The following is a 12,852-nucleotide window of genomic DNA, read 5'->3' as shown; positions in this document are numbered from 1 at the left end:
TGTATGTGATAGTTATATTGTTGGGTTTGTTCATGATGCTACTGAAAATTATTATGAGAGAGGAAAATATGGTTGTAGAAATTTTCATGGTACTAAAACACCTCTCTACATGCTGAAAATTTTGAAATTACTCGTGTTTTATCTTCCTATGCTTGTCACTTTGTTCTTCATGAATTTATTTGTGTACAAGATTCCTATGCATAGGAAGTGGGTTAGACTTAAATGTGTTTGGCATTTGCTTTTTGATGCTCTCTTATATTCAACTCTCATCTTTATAAGAGCATCATGAAAATTATCATGCCTAGCTAAAAGGCTTTAAAGAAAAGCGCTCTTGGGAGACAACCCATTGTTTTATTTCTGCAATTTTTGTTTTATATTTGAGTCAAGGTGCTTGTTACTACTGTAGCAATACATTTGTATCTTTATTTTCTTGCATTGTTGTGCCAAGTAAAGTCTTTGATAGAAAGTTGATACTAGATTTGGATTTCTGCGTGAAACGGATTTTTAGTCGTCACGGTTTTGAGTTTTTCTCTCTCGTAGAAAAATCTAAAAATCCTGAAAAATTCATGAGTAATCCTCGGATATGTACGCAACTTTCATTCAACTGGAGCTTTTCCATCCGAGCATGTTAAGTGCCTCGAAAAAAATCGTCTTTACGGACCGTTTCGTTTTGACAGATTCTGCCTTTTATTTCGCATTGCCTCTTTTACTGTGTTTGAGTGGGTTTCATTGCTCCATTAAATTTCAGTAACCTTGGGTAATGTCCAGAAGTGTTGGAAATGATTGTGTCCTTGATGAACATGTGAATTTTTGATTATGCACTAACCCTCTAATGAGATTGCTTTGAGTTTGGTGTGAAGGAAGTTTTCAAGGATCTAGAGAGGAGGATGATATAATACGATCAAGAGAGTGAAAAGTCCAATCTTGGGATGCCCCCGTGGTTCATCCCTGCATATTTCGAGAATACTCAAGCGTCTAAGCTTGGGGATGCCCAAGGCAACCCCTTCTTCATCAATAACTTATCAGGTCACCTCTAGTGAAACTATATTTTAATTCCGTCACATCTTATGTGCTTTATTTGGAGCGTCCGTGTGCTTTTATTTTCGTTTTGTTATTTTCATTCTCTGAATAAATCGGATCCTAACATGCTTGTGTGGGAGAGAGACACGCTCCGCTTTTTCATTTGAACACTTGGTGTTCTTCGTTTTATTTTTCATGTTCATGGCAAAAGTCGAAAGCCGCTGCACTTATTGCTATTTGGTTGGAAACAGAAAATGCTTCATGTGGTAGTTGGTATATTGTCTTGAATAATTTGATATTTGGCAATTGTTTTGAGCTCTCAAGTAGATCATGTTTAAGCTCTTGCATCGTGTAGTTTAAACCTATTAGTGGAGAACTACCGTAGAGCTTGTTGAAATTTGGTTTGCATGATTGGTCCCTCTAAGGTCTAGATATTTTCTGGTAAAAGTGTTTGAGCAACAAGGAAGACAGTGTAGAGTCTTATAATGCTTGCAATATGTTCTTATGTAAGTTTTGTTGTACCGGTTTATACTTGTGTTTGCTTCAAACAACCTTGCTAGCCAAAGCCTTGTACCGAGAGGGAATGCTTCTCGTGCATCCAAAACCTTGAGCCAAAACCTATGCCATTTGTGTCCACCATAACTACCTACTATGTGGTATTTTTCTGCCATTTCAAGTAAATACTTCATGTGCTACCTTTAAATAATTCAAAATTTTATTACTCCTTATTTGTGTCAATGTTTTATAACTCATGAGGAAGTATGTGGTGTTTTATCTTTCAATCTTGTTGGGCAGACTTTCACCAATGGACTAGTGGCATATACATCCGCTTATCCAATAATTTTGCAAAAAGATCTGGCAACGGGGTGCCCAATCCCAATTAATTAACTTTCATTAATAATTCTCTTCACATGTTTTGCCATGATTTATCAGTAAGCAACTTAATTTTGCAATAGACACTCCTCCATGGTATGTAAAATGTTGGAAGGCACCCGAGGATTCGGTTAGCCATGGCTTGTGAAAGCAAAAGGTTGGGAGGAGTGTCATCTATAAATAAAACTAAAATACATGTGTAAACAAAAGAGAAGGGGGTGATCTACCTTGCTAGTAGAGATAACGTCCTTCATGGGAGCCGCTCTTTGAAAGTTTGTTTGACAAGGGGGTTAGAGTGCCCACTACCATTCGTTGACAACAACAAACACCACTCAAAACTTTATTTTTATGCTCTCTTTATGATTTCAATGAAAAGCTCTAGCACATGATTTAATCCCTGCTTCCCTCTGCGAAGGGCCTTTCTTTTACTTTATGTTGAGTCAGTTTACCTACTTCTTTGTATCTTAGAAGCAAACACTTGTGTCAACTGTGTGCATTGATTCTTACATGCTTGCTTATTGCACTTATTATATTACTTTGTGTTGACAATTATCCATGAGATATGCATGTTGAAAGTTGAAGGCAATTGCTGAAACTTAAATCTTCCTTTGTGTTGCTTCAAAACCTTTTATTAAAAATCTATTGCTTTATGAGTTAACTCTTATGCAAGACTTTTTGATGCTTGTCTTAAAAGTACTATTCATGAAAAGTTTTTGCTATATGATTCAGTTGTTTAGTCATTATCTTTTTGTTAGCAAACTATAGACCATTGCTTTGAGTCACTTCATTCATCTCATATGCCTTACAATAGTATTGATCAAGATTATGTTGGTAGCATGTCACTTCAGAAATTATTTTCTTTTTATCGTTTACCTACTCGAGGACGAGTAGGAACTAAGCTTGGGGATGCTTGATACGTCTTCAACGTATCTATAATTTCTGATGTTTCATGCTTGTTTTATGTATCATTGTCACATGTTTTATATGCATTATATATCATTATTATACATTTTCTGGGACTAACCTATTAACAAGATGCCACGGTGCCAGTTCCTGTTTTTTGCTGTGTTTGGTTCCAGGAAAGCTGTTCGGGCAATATTCTCGGAATTCGACGAAACAAAAGCCAAACCTCCTATTTTTCTGAGGGACACCCCGGGGGAGGCCCACGGCCTCCTCCCCATGCAGCCGCGCGGCCGGGCCCACAGGCGCGCCGGCGTGTGGGGAGCCCACCTCGGGACTCCACCGACATCGCCCCTTTGCCTATTTGTTCCCCCACGATGCGAAAACCCGAGGGAGATCTATCATACTCCATAAAGACTCCCGGAGCGCCGCCGCCATCACGAAACCTAGTTTCGGGGGTCAGAAGTTCCTGTTTCGGCACCCTGCCGGGAAGGGGATCGACCCCCGGAGCCTTCTCCATCGACGCCACCGCCTCCATCATGCTCCGTGAGTAGTTCCCCCATTGACTACGGGTTCTAGCAGTAGCTAGTTGGTACTCTCTCCCATGTACTTCAATACAATGATCTCATGAGCTGCCTTACATGATTGAGATCCATCTGATGTAATCGGTGTTGTGTTTGTTGGGATCCGATGAATTGTTACATAATGATCAATCTTTCTATAAAGTTTGTGAAGTTATTGTTGCTGCAATCTTGTTGTGTTTAATGCTTGTCACTAGTGCACGAGTGGCATGATCTTAGATTTAAGCTCTATAATTATTGCTTAGATTGTATCTACAAGTTGTTTGCACATGTCTATGTCCGGAACCCGAGGCCCCCGAGTGACAACAACTGGGATAACTGGAGGGGATGGCTTAGATACGAGGATCACATGTTTTCACCAAGCGTTAATGCTTTGCTCCGGTGCTCTATTAAAAGGAGTACCTTAATTACCAGTAGATTCCCTTGAGGCCCAGCTGCCACCGGCTGGTAGGACAAAAGATGTTATGCAAGTTTCTCATTGCGAGCACGTATGACTATATATGGAGAACATGCCTACATGATTAATAAACTGGATGTTCTATCTTAATGCTATAATAATTATGTCAATTGCCCAACTGTAATTTGTTCACCCAACACTTGTTATTGGAGAGTTACCACTAGTGTAGATAGCTGGGAACCCCGGTCCATCTTTCATCATCAAATACTCACTCGGTCCTATATGCCATTAGAAGTAGTATCAACTATTTTCTGGTGCCATTGCCTCTGTGTTACTGGTACTGCTGTTGTGTTACTGTTACTATTGCTCTCATATTACTGTTGCTTTCACATCACCCCTGTTACTAGTGTTTTTCCAGGTGCAACTGAATTGACAACTCAGTTGTTAAGGCTTATAAGTATTCTTTGTCTCCCCTTGTGTCGAATCAATAAATTTGGGTTTTACTTCCCTCGAAGACTGTTGCGATCCCCTATACTTGTGGGTTATCACCTGTGTCAGGGGATATCTGGGAGACAAACCGACTTTGGGCACCCAGCATTTATTTTTTTGCTTTAACCAGTCGAAGCAGTTTTTCCTAAAATGGCCATATCTGAAACAGGATCTACACCGGATCCGTTTGGTGCAAGACTTAGAGTCATGGCCCATGGAGAGGCAGCGACCACACTCCCAAAATCTGTAAGCTATGTCATCGACCACCTCTTCAAGCCCATCAAGACTTCTGGGCTGCTCAAACATGGTTTCTTTAGGTGGAGAAGCTTCCTCAATAACCTTTTCCTTGCCCTTGGATAACCCTGCCCGTTCAGTAATTATCTCAATAATTTAAACTGAAGAAGGGGAACATGGAACTTGCTGAGAACTTATCTTGACTGCCTGCTGTATTTGAACAGATTCAGATTGCAATTGGTTAAGTGCAGGAAGAGTAGATTCATAGAATGCAGCAACAGGATCCTTGTACCCTTTACAAGCAGGATAGCTAAGGGATTCAACAAAGTTCAGTTTCTTCCCTTCTGACCACCTATTTCTCACGATGGGTGGAGGCACCATATTGTCCATAGCCTTCATAGCCATTTGTGCTCTTTTCTTCCCTGGGCTAACAATTGTCCATTCAGAACTACATTCACTCTGCCAGAGATTAAATTCTCTCCCCCAATTAGGACCACCACGACCCCATAGATGGAAAAAACACTTGAATTGAGAGCATCTATACATACTTAATTTCAGAATATGAAAGCCAACGTGTTTGCTAGAAACACAAAAGGAGAACACCCGATCCCTAATAATGGAAATTTTCATCTTAGAGACACTTCCACCAACAATTGACTCAAGAGCAGCAGCAACTGTTTCTTCATTTAGACGAAAGGAAGCTCTTCCAAAGGAAACGACCATGAGAAAATGACCAGAACGTTCTGACGGATGAACTGACAAGCCAAACTTATGCTGAACATCCTTTGAGAAATTTCTCCCATGCGACAAACTCAGATTCAGAGTTGGTTGAGAGGGCAAATCAATAGATGGTTCAGGGTCAGGAGCCAAAACCTCCACAGGGGCTGTGTCCAGAACCTCAACTGAAGACGTTGGAACTTTATCCGCCATTAAGACAGGTGTCGAAACTGCATGATCCATGCAAGTACGTGCAGAAGGCAAATCAGATGTAATTGAAATACCAATACGAACAACGTGGATGGGAAAAATTAATTTAGCACCAATACTGAATTGATCTCCTTTCTGCAATGAACGACAACCAATCTGTACGCCTCGCGCATTTTTCAGACGCAACCATTGATCTTTCTCAGTCAGCTCCAACATGCCATCATAGGATTTCATACGGCCACGATCAAGATCTTTAATCGTGGAATAGGTGATTTTCCAAAATTTAGACAACCCATCGGTGGCACTAGTCCCTCTAGCGATCAGAGCATTAACAACTAGGTTGGCCCTAGATTTAGCTTCAAAACTTACAGGATCTACAACCCCAGCATACTTCTCGGAAGAAAGTGTAGATCCATTTGAGGCATCACATACCTTTGCCTTCATAGGGGCAGCCCTATCTCGAACCTTGATCACATGTTGAGGAAAAGTGATATAGGAACCTTTCTGAATCACCTCCCCTTCATACAGATATCTAGATGCCACAAATGCGCCAGAAGAATCCACAAGAGCCAGCAGAGAACGAGAATGACAACCCGAAACAAGAAGTTCACCTTCCTTAGGGCGGAAGTTCACAAGATCCAGATCTTGTACCCTGCGAAATGAGACCTTCCAAGACTCCATCGGGGAAGATCCCATCAGATCCAGCCCTAGAAACCACAAAAGAAAAAGGCAGAAAGGCGGGGAAAAGAGATGCAAGAAAAAAAATGTGGAGAAGAGGACCAGAGATCGGAGAGATCACTGGCAATGGTGGCTAGGGTTTAGTCGCCGGAGGTGGAGGTGGAGACGTCGCCATCATTCCCCTAAACTATACTTCGCCCATTTGAATCTTTGTAGCTTTGTTGGAATTTGAGAGAGAAGGATTTGAGCATCTGTGTGGTGTTCTTGCCATTGCATTTGGTGCATCGGTTTGAGTTCTCCACGGTGATTCGTGGAAGTGAGATTGAGAAGGTTCTTACTCTTGGGTTCTTGGAACCCTAGATGGCTTAGTAGTCTTTGTGGGGTTCTTGGGGTCTCCAATTAAGTTATGGAGATTGCATCAAGTTTGTAGCTTTGTGGCTTAGTGGTGTTCTTGGGGTCTCCAATTAAGTTGTGGAGATTCCTCAAGTGCAAGGCCTTTGTGGCGATATATTGGGAGCCTCCAATTAAGTTGTGGAGATAGCCCCAAGCTTTGTGCGGGTTCGGTGACCACCCTCAAGCTTAAGGTTCCATAGTGGATCGAGGACATCCCTTTTGCTGGAAATTCTCGAGGAGAATACGGTGAGGCCTTCGTGCCTTTTGGAGTGGCTTGTCCTCCACACCGCTCCAACGGAGAATACCACTCGCAAGAGTGTGAATTTCGGGATATATCGTTGTCTCCGCGTCACCTCGGTTATTCCTATACCCGAGCTCTTTACTTATGCACTTTACTTTGTGATATCCTTCGTGCTTGAAGTTTTATATCTTGCTATCACATAGTTGCTTGTATTGCTTAGCATAGGTTGTTGGTGCACATAGGTGAACTCTATTTATATAGGTTTTGTGCTTGACAAATTAAATGCTAGTTTTATTCCGCATTTGTTAAGCCATATTCGTAAAAAAAATTAAACCACGTATTCACCCCCATCTCTCTCTAGGTGGCATCCGTGTCCTTTCAATTGGTATCAGAGCCCGGTCTCTCACTATAGGCTTTACCGCCTTGAGAGTAAGGATGTCAGCTAGAGATTTAGTGCATGATCACACTTTTATATTCAATGGCACAATTATATTTGAGGCTGTGGCCAGGAAGAAGACCAAGCCTGAAGAGAATCATGATTAGTACAACCAGCAGGGTTTATGAGGGAGCTTTTGGGGCCTGGTGGTGTGTGCATCAGTATCAGGATGTGTGTGAATTTATGTTTGGAGTGATGTGGGGTATTCTCAAACTGGTTCTGGCAAGCTTTTGTGTTCCTATTTGTATTCTCATGGTTGTACTTATGTCAGTCATGGGTGGAGTGGGTGATACTTCTGATGAGACATGGTTTATGTGCTGGTGGTTGCTTTTGACTGATATTATATGTCAGTTATTATCTGTTGCTTATTTTATGGTGATTATCTATGAGTACATTCCATAAGAGAAAGTGGCGAATTCTTTGTTGGAATGTTAGAGGAATTAATGTCGATAATAGACAAAGGCAAGTAAGATCAAAAATTGAAGAAGGTGAATGTGATATCATCTGTTTGCAAGAAACAAAGTGTGAGAATTTTGATTGGCGAACTATTCGAAAATTTTGTCCCAAGAGGTTTGATTGCTTTGCCTGTGCTCCTTCAGTAGGTGCATCAGGGGGTATTTTGGTTCTTTGGAATTCAGCGATTTTCTCAGGAGTTCTAGTTCAAACTGAAAAATATGGCATAATAATTAAATTCTCTTCTATGCATAATAATGAAGCTTGGACGCTTGTGTGTGTATATGGGCCTTGTCAGGGTGTGGAGAGAGATAATTTCGTTTCTTGGTTATACAACTTGCAAATCCCTGCTGAAGAAAACTGGTTGTTTCTTGGTGATTTCAATTTTATGCGCTCACAAGATAATAGAAATAAACCGGTGGGGACATCAATGACATGTTTCGTTTAATGAAATCATTGGGCGGTTGGGGCTCCTGGAAATACCCATTAAAGGGAGAGCATACACTTGGTCAAACATGCAGCAGGATCCTCTTCTAGAGCAGTTGGATTGGTTTCTCACTAGTGCAAATTGGATCTCTACTTTCCCTAACACATTGGTTATCCCATTAGCCAAAAATGGATCTGATCATGTGCCTTGCATTGTCAATATTGATACAAATATACCAAAGGCTAAGATTTTCAGATTTGATAATTACTGGGTCAGTATGCCTGGGTTTTTGGAGTGTGTCTCTAATTCCTGGGAAAAGGAGTCTCATAAATCTTATAGCTCAGCTATAGTGGCTGATAAGATGAAAAGGTTAAGATATGAATTGAAAAAATGGCATGTCAGTCTGACCAAATTAAAAGCTTTGATACAAAAATGTAATGAAGTGATCTTGGCCTTGGATACTTTGGAAGAAAAGAGATCTCTTTTCAGAGTGGAATTTAACTTCAGGAATATTGTCAAGCTTCATTTGGATGAATTGTTGTTGGCAGAATGCAATTATTGGAGGAAAAGATGCACTATCAGATGGATCAAACAAGGGGAAGATAATACCAAGTTCTTTCATGCAATGGCAACTGAAAGATATAGGAGGAACACAATTGTTATGTTGATAGATGAGGAGGGTAATGAAATCAATGATCATGAGACTATGGCAGGAATGTTATGGAAAGAATATAAAGGAAGGATGGGATGCTCGAGAGTATTTCTATGCAGTTTGATCTTGCAAGAATTCTGCGAGAGGGTGGATGGCCTGGAAGATCTTACAAAACCTTTTGAGCAAAAAGAAATGGATGATGTAATTAAGGAAATGCCAGTGGATAGAGCACCTGGACCGGATGGTTTTAATGGTTTATTCCTTAAGAAATGTTGGCACATTGTCAAGCATGACTTTTATAAGTTAGCAGCAGATTTCCATGATGAAACTATACAATTGGGGAATATCAATGGATCATACATTACTTTAGTACCCAAGAAGCCAGTGCCTGCTAGGGTGACTGATTTTCGTCCTATTTCTTTGACCAATGTATGTGTGAAATTCTTAACAAAATTGGCAGCTAATAGATTGCAAGACAGAATTTTGAGCTGTATTCATAAAAATCAATATGGGTTTCTCAGGTCTAGAACTATCCAGGATTGTTTAGCTTGGGCTTTTGAATATCTATATCTCTGTCAGCTCTCAAAAAGACCAATTGTTATTTTGAAATTGGACTTTGCTAAAGCCTTTGATACAATTGAGCATGAAGCAATTCTCAAAGTGATGGAGTTTAAAGGATTTAACTCAAAATGGATTAAACTGGGCTAGAGCTATAATGTCTTCTGGTACCTCTTCCATCTTGTTGAATGGAATTCCAGGGAAGCAGTTTCAGTGTAAACGTGGGGTTCGTCAGGGTGACCCAATTTCACCTTTGTTCTATATTTTTGGATCAGACCTGCTACAGTCTGCAGTGAATGATATGGTGCAGATGGGTACATTATGCAGACCTATTGAAACCAGTGATGAGGATTTCCCAATAGTGCAATATGCAGATGACACTTTGTTGATTTTGCCTGCTGAGGAGCTACAGTTGTTGGCCCTTAAGGAAACATTGCAGAAGTTTTCTGTTTCTACTGGTTTGAGGATAAACTATGAGAAATCTTATATGTTGCCCATCAATGTGTCTGAGGATAGATTACTGCATTTGTCCCAGGCCTTTGGGTGTCAAGTGGGTAAAATGCCTTTCACTTATCTAGGTTTACCCCTGGGTACAACTAAGCCAACAATCACAAAGTTATCACCCCTGGTTTGTAGATTGGAAAGGAAGTTAACAGCTAGTTCTAGTTTCTTATCTCAAGGGGCTCGTTTGCAGTTGATAAACTCTGCTCTTGCCTCCATGCCTCTTCATTTCCTTTGCACTTTGCAGCTGCCAGTTGGATTAACTAAGCAGTTAGATAGAATCCTCAGACAATGTCTATGGAGAGATAAGGAAGGGGAACCAAAGCAGTCACTAGCAGCTTGGGAAATGGTGTGTAAACCTAAGCTTAAAGGTGGTCTGGGGATTGTGGATTTCCAGAAGCAAAATGCTGCACTACTGATTAAGTTTCTTGATAAGTTTTACAATAAGCAAGATTTGCCTTGGGTGAACTTAGTATGGGAGGCTTATTATCAGGACAAAGTTCCACATGCTGAAAACATTTGTGGGTCTTTTTGGTGGAAAGATGTTATAAAGCAAGTGGATAACTTCAGAGGGGTGGCTAGGGTTCACCATGGAAGAGGGGATACTTTGCTATTTTGGTCTGATAATTGGGTGTTACAGAATTCCTTTAGACCAATGTGTAGAAGATTCCCAAGATTATTCTCCTTTGTGATCAATGAAAATTGTTCGAGTAGCCTGGTGTACCATACCCAGGAAATGGGGAATCTGTTCCATAGGCCACTGTCAACACAGGCTTACCAGGAACTTTTGGAGCTGCAAAGTCTTATGCATAATAATCCTTTAACTGAGGATAGGGATGTTTGGAAGTATTGCTGGGGTGAGAAGTATACATCTAAAAGCCTTTATGGACATATACATTCCCATTTACAAGTACCCAGAGTATATAAGTGGTTGTGGAGGTCATGTTGTATTATGAAGACGAAGGTGTTTGCCTGGTTGTTGTTGGTGGATAGGCTTAACACCAGGGACTTGTTGCAAAGAAGAAATTGGAAGGTGACGGATGATACACACGGTGTGCTATGTCCAGGAAGAAACTATGAGGATAGAATACATTTATTCTTTCAGTGTAATTTCAGTGTCAGAATTTGGAATTATTTGCGGATAGAATGGCATCAACATGATCGGATACAAGATGTGATAGATCGAGGCCGGAAGAAGCTTTCAAGCACCCTTTCTTTATGGAAGTTATGATGGTGGCATGTTGGAACATTTGGATAATCAGAAATGAGAAGATTTTCAGAAGTGAAAGGAGCTCCTTCACTAAGTGGAGAAGCAAGTTTATCCATGATATGTCTTTACTGCAATATAGGGTTAAAGACAAACATAGAGATAGTTTTCTTTCTTGGTTAAAGTCTCTACCTTAGAGGCTGTTTTTCAGTTTTTTCTTAGCTTCTTCTCTTCTTTTGTATATATTGCAGACTTTCATATGTTTTAAATAAAGAAAATTGCTGTGGGGCTTTTGCCTCACAGTCCAGGGTCAAAAAAAAAATGGCACAATTATATATGATGTTTGGAAAATTCGCATGCTTAGTCATTTTCGGGCCATTGACCCTCATATAGTGGCATGAGATGCACCTAGTTTCATTGCCCATTTAGTGGTTTTTTTGATCTTCTTCTTCATCTTTAGACAAATAGCTACAGTCAATTTGTCTGCTTCTTTAAGCTTGCCCAAAATCTCGTGCATCATTTTCTAGAAAAGGGTCTCATGCATTGATAATACAACAAATTCTTTGGCCTCAAGAGTATAGCTACAATTGTGCAAGATATGAAATTTCAGAGCCAAATTAAGATGCTGCTGAATTATTTGGGTTAATCATTGAAGAATGATTTCACATATGTGTTAGGTTGTAATTTCAATACCTGTTGAAGACCTCAAAGTGATTATTTAACAACATGTCACATTTCGGGAAGTCACTAAATAAGGCTTTCACATATGTGTTAGGTTGTAATTCCTCCACCCATTTCCAGGTCTCCTCACTTCCAACTTTGAGCTTCTCTATGTTTCTTTCTCATGTAGGAATGTTTGTGACCTAGAAATTGCTCATCGATCATTCTTCAAAGTTTCTCATTTATGTTTTTGTGGAAATTTCGATATAGATGTCTGACGTAATGTATGTGCTCTTAGTCAGGGAACACCTTCTTGACAACATTTATGAGCCCCTAGTAGTTAAGGAAAATATAAATAAAGAATACAAAAATACTGAGAGACTTTTTTAGACATAACCAAAGAAGGAAATGTACCTTCTTCCTATCACTCATAATAGTGAAAGGGGAGGTGTTTGTAATGTTGAGATCATCTCTCTAGGATGTTGATACGTATATTTTGTATCATCATTTTTGCTACATATAGAGTTAGTTTTCATTATTATTTGCCTTCATACATTGTTATTTATGCATTTTTAGATGATTTCCGGGAATTTCCTACAAAGTCCCTTTCATTGGTATTTAATTCCTGGGAGGCAGGAAACCTCCTTTTTTCGTATTTTATTTGTTTCAGGACTTTCTAGATCGCAAAAATTCGAGGAAAAATTACCTGGTCAGTTTTTCACCCAAAGGAAGGAAGTAAGCGAAAGAAACAAGCGAGACGGGCCATGAGGTGCAAACGAGCACAGGTGGCGCGACCCAACTTCCTGGCCGCGCCACCTACACTCGTTCGCACCTCGGACATCGTTTCTACCCCTTTATCCCAGATGCTCCGTTTCGCCAAAAAAACCTAAGACATATTTTTCCCGAGATTTATTGAGTCGGCGACGGAGGGGAAAATCCTCTCCTACTACGGGAGAGGGCAGATCCTGCTGCACCGGTGCCTTCGGTGAAGGGGAAAGCGACGCCATCGACATTCCCACTCCTCCTTGGCTTGGGAGGAGGCATCTCCATCAGCAGCACCATCACCATCTACAAGATCGAGGCTAATCAAGGCTCCGCCCCTAATTGAATAAAACTTGACAAAATATCTACCATGTTGTTTAGAACTCAGATGCTAGTGAATCCATGCCGCCCTCGGGAACTTTTGCCTCATATAAGCACATACACTTAGGTAGTCCTCTTGCTG

Source organism: Lolium rigidum, chromosome 4 (genome assembly GCF_022539505.1).
Source record: "Lolium rigidum isolate FL_2022 chromosome 4, APGP_CSIRO_Lrig_0.1, whole genome shotgun sequence".
NCBI classification, from domain to species: domain Eukaryota; kingdom Viridiplantae; phylum Streptophyta; class Magnoliopsida; order Poales; family Poaceae; genus Lolium; species Lolium rigidum.
This window is presented reverse-complemented; position numbering follows the sequence as displayed.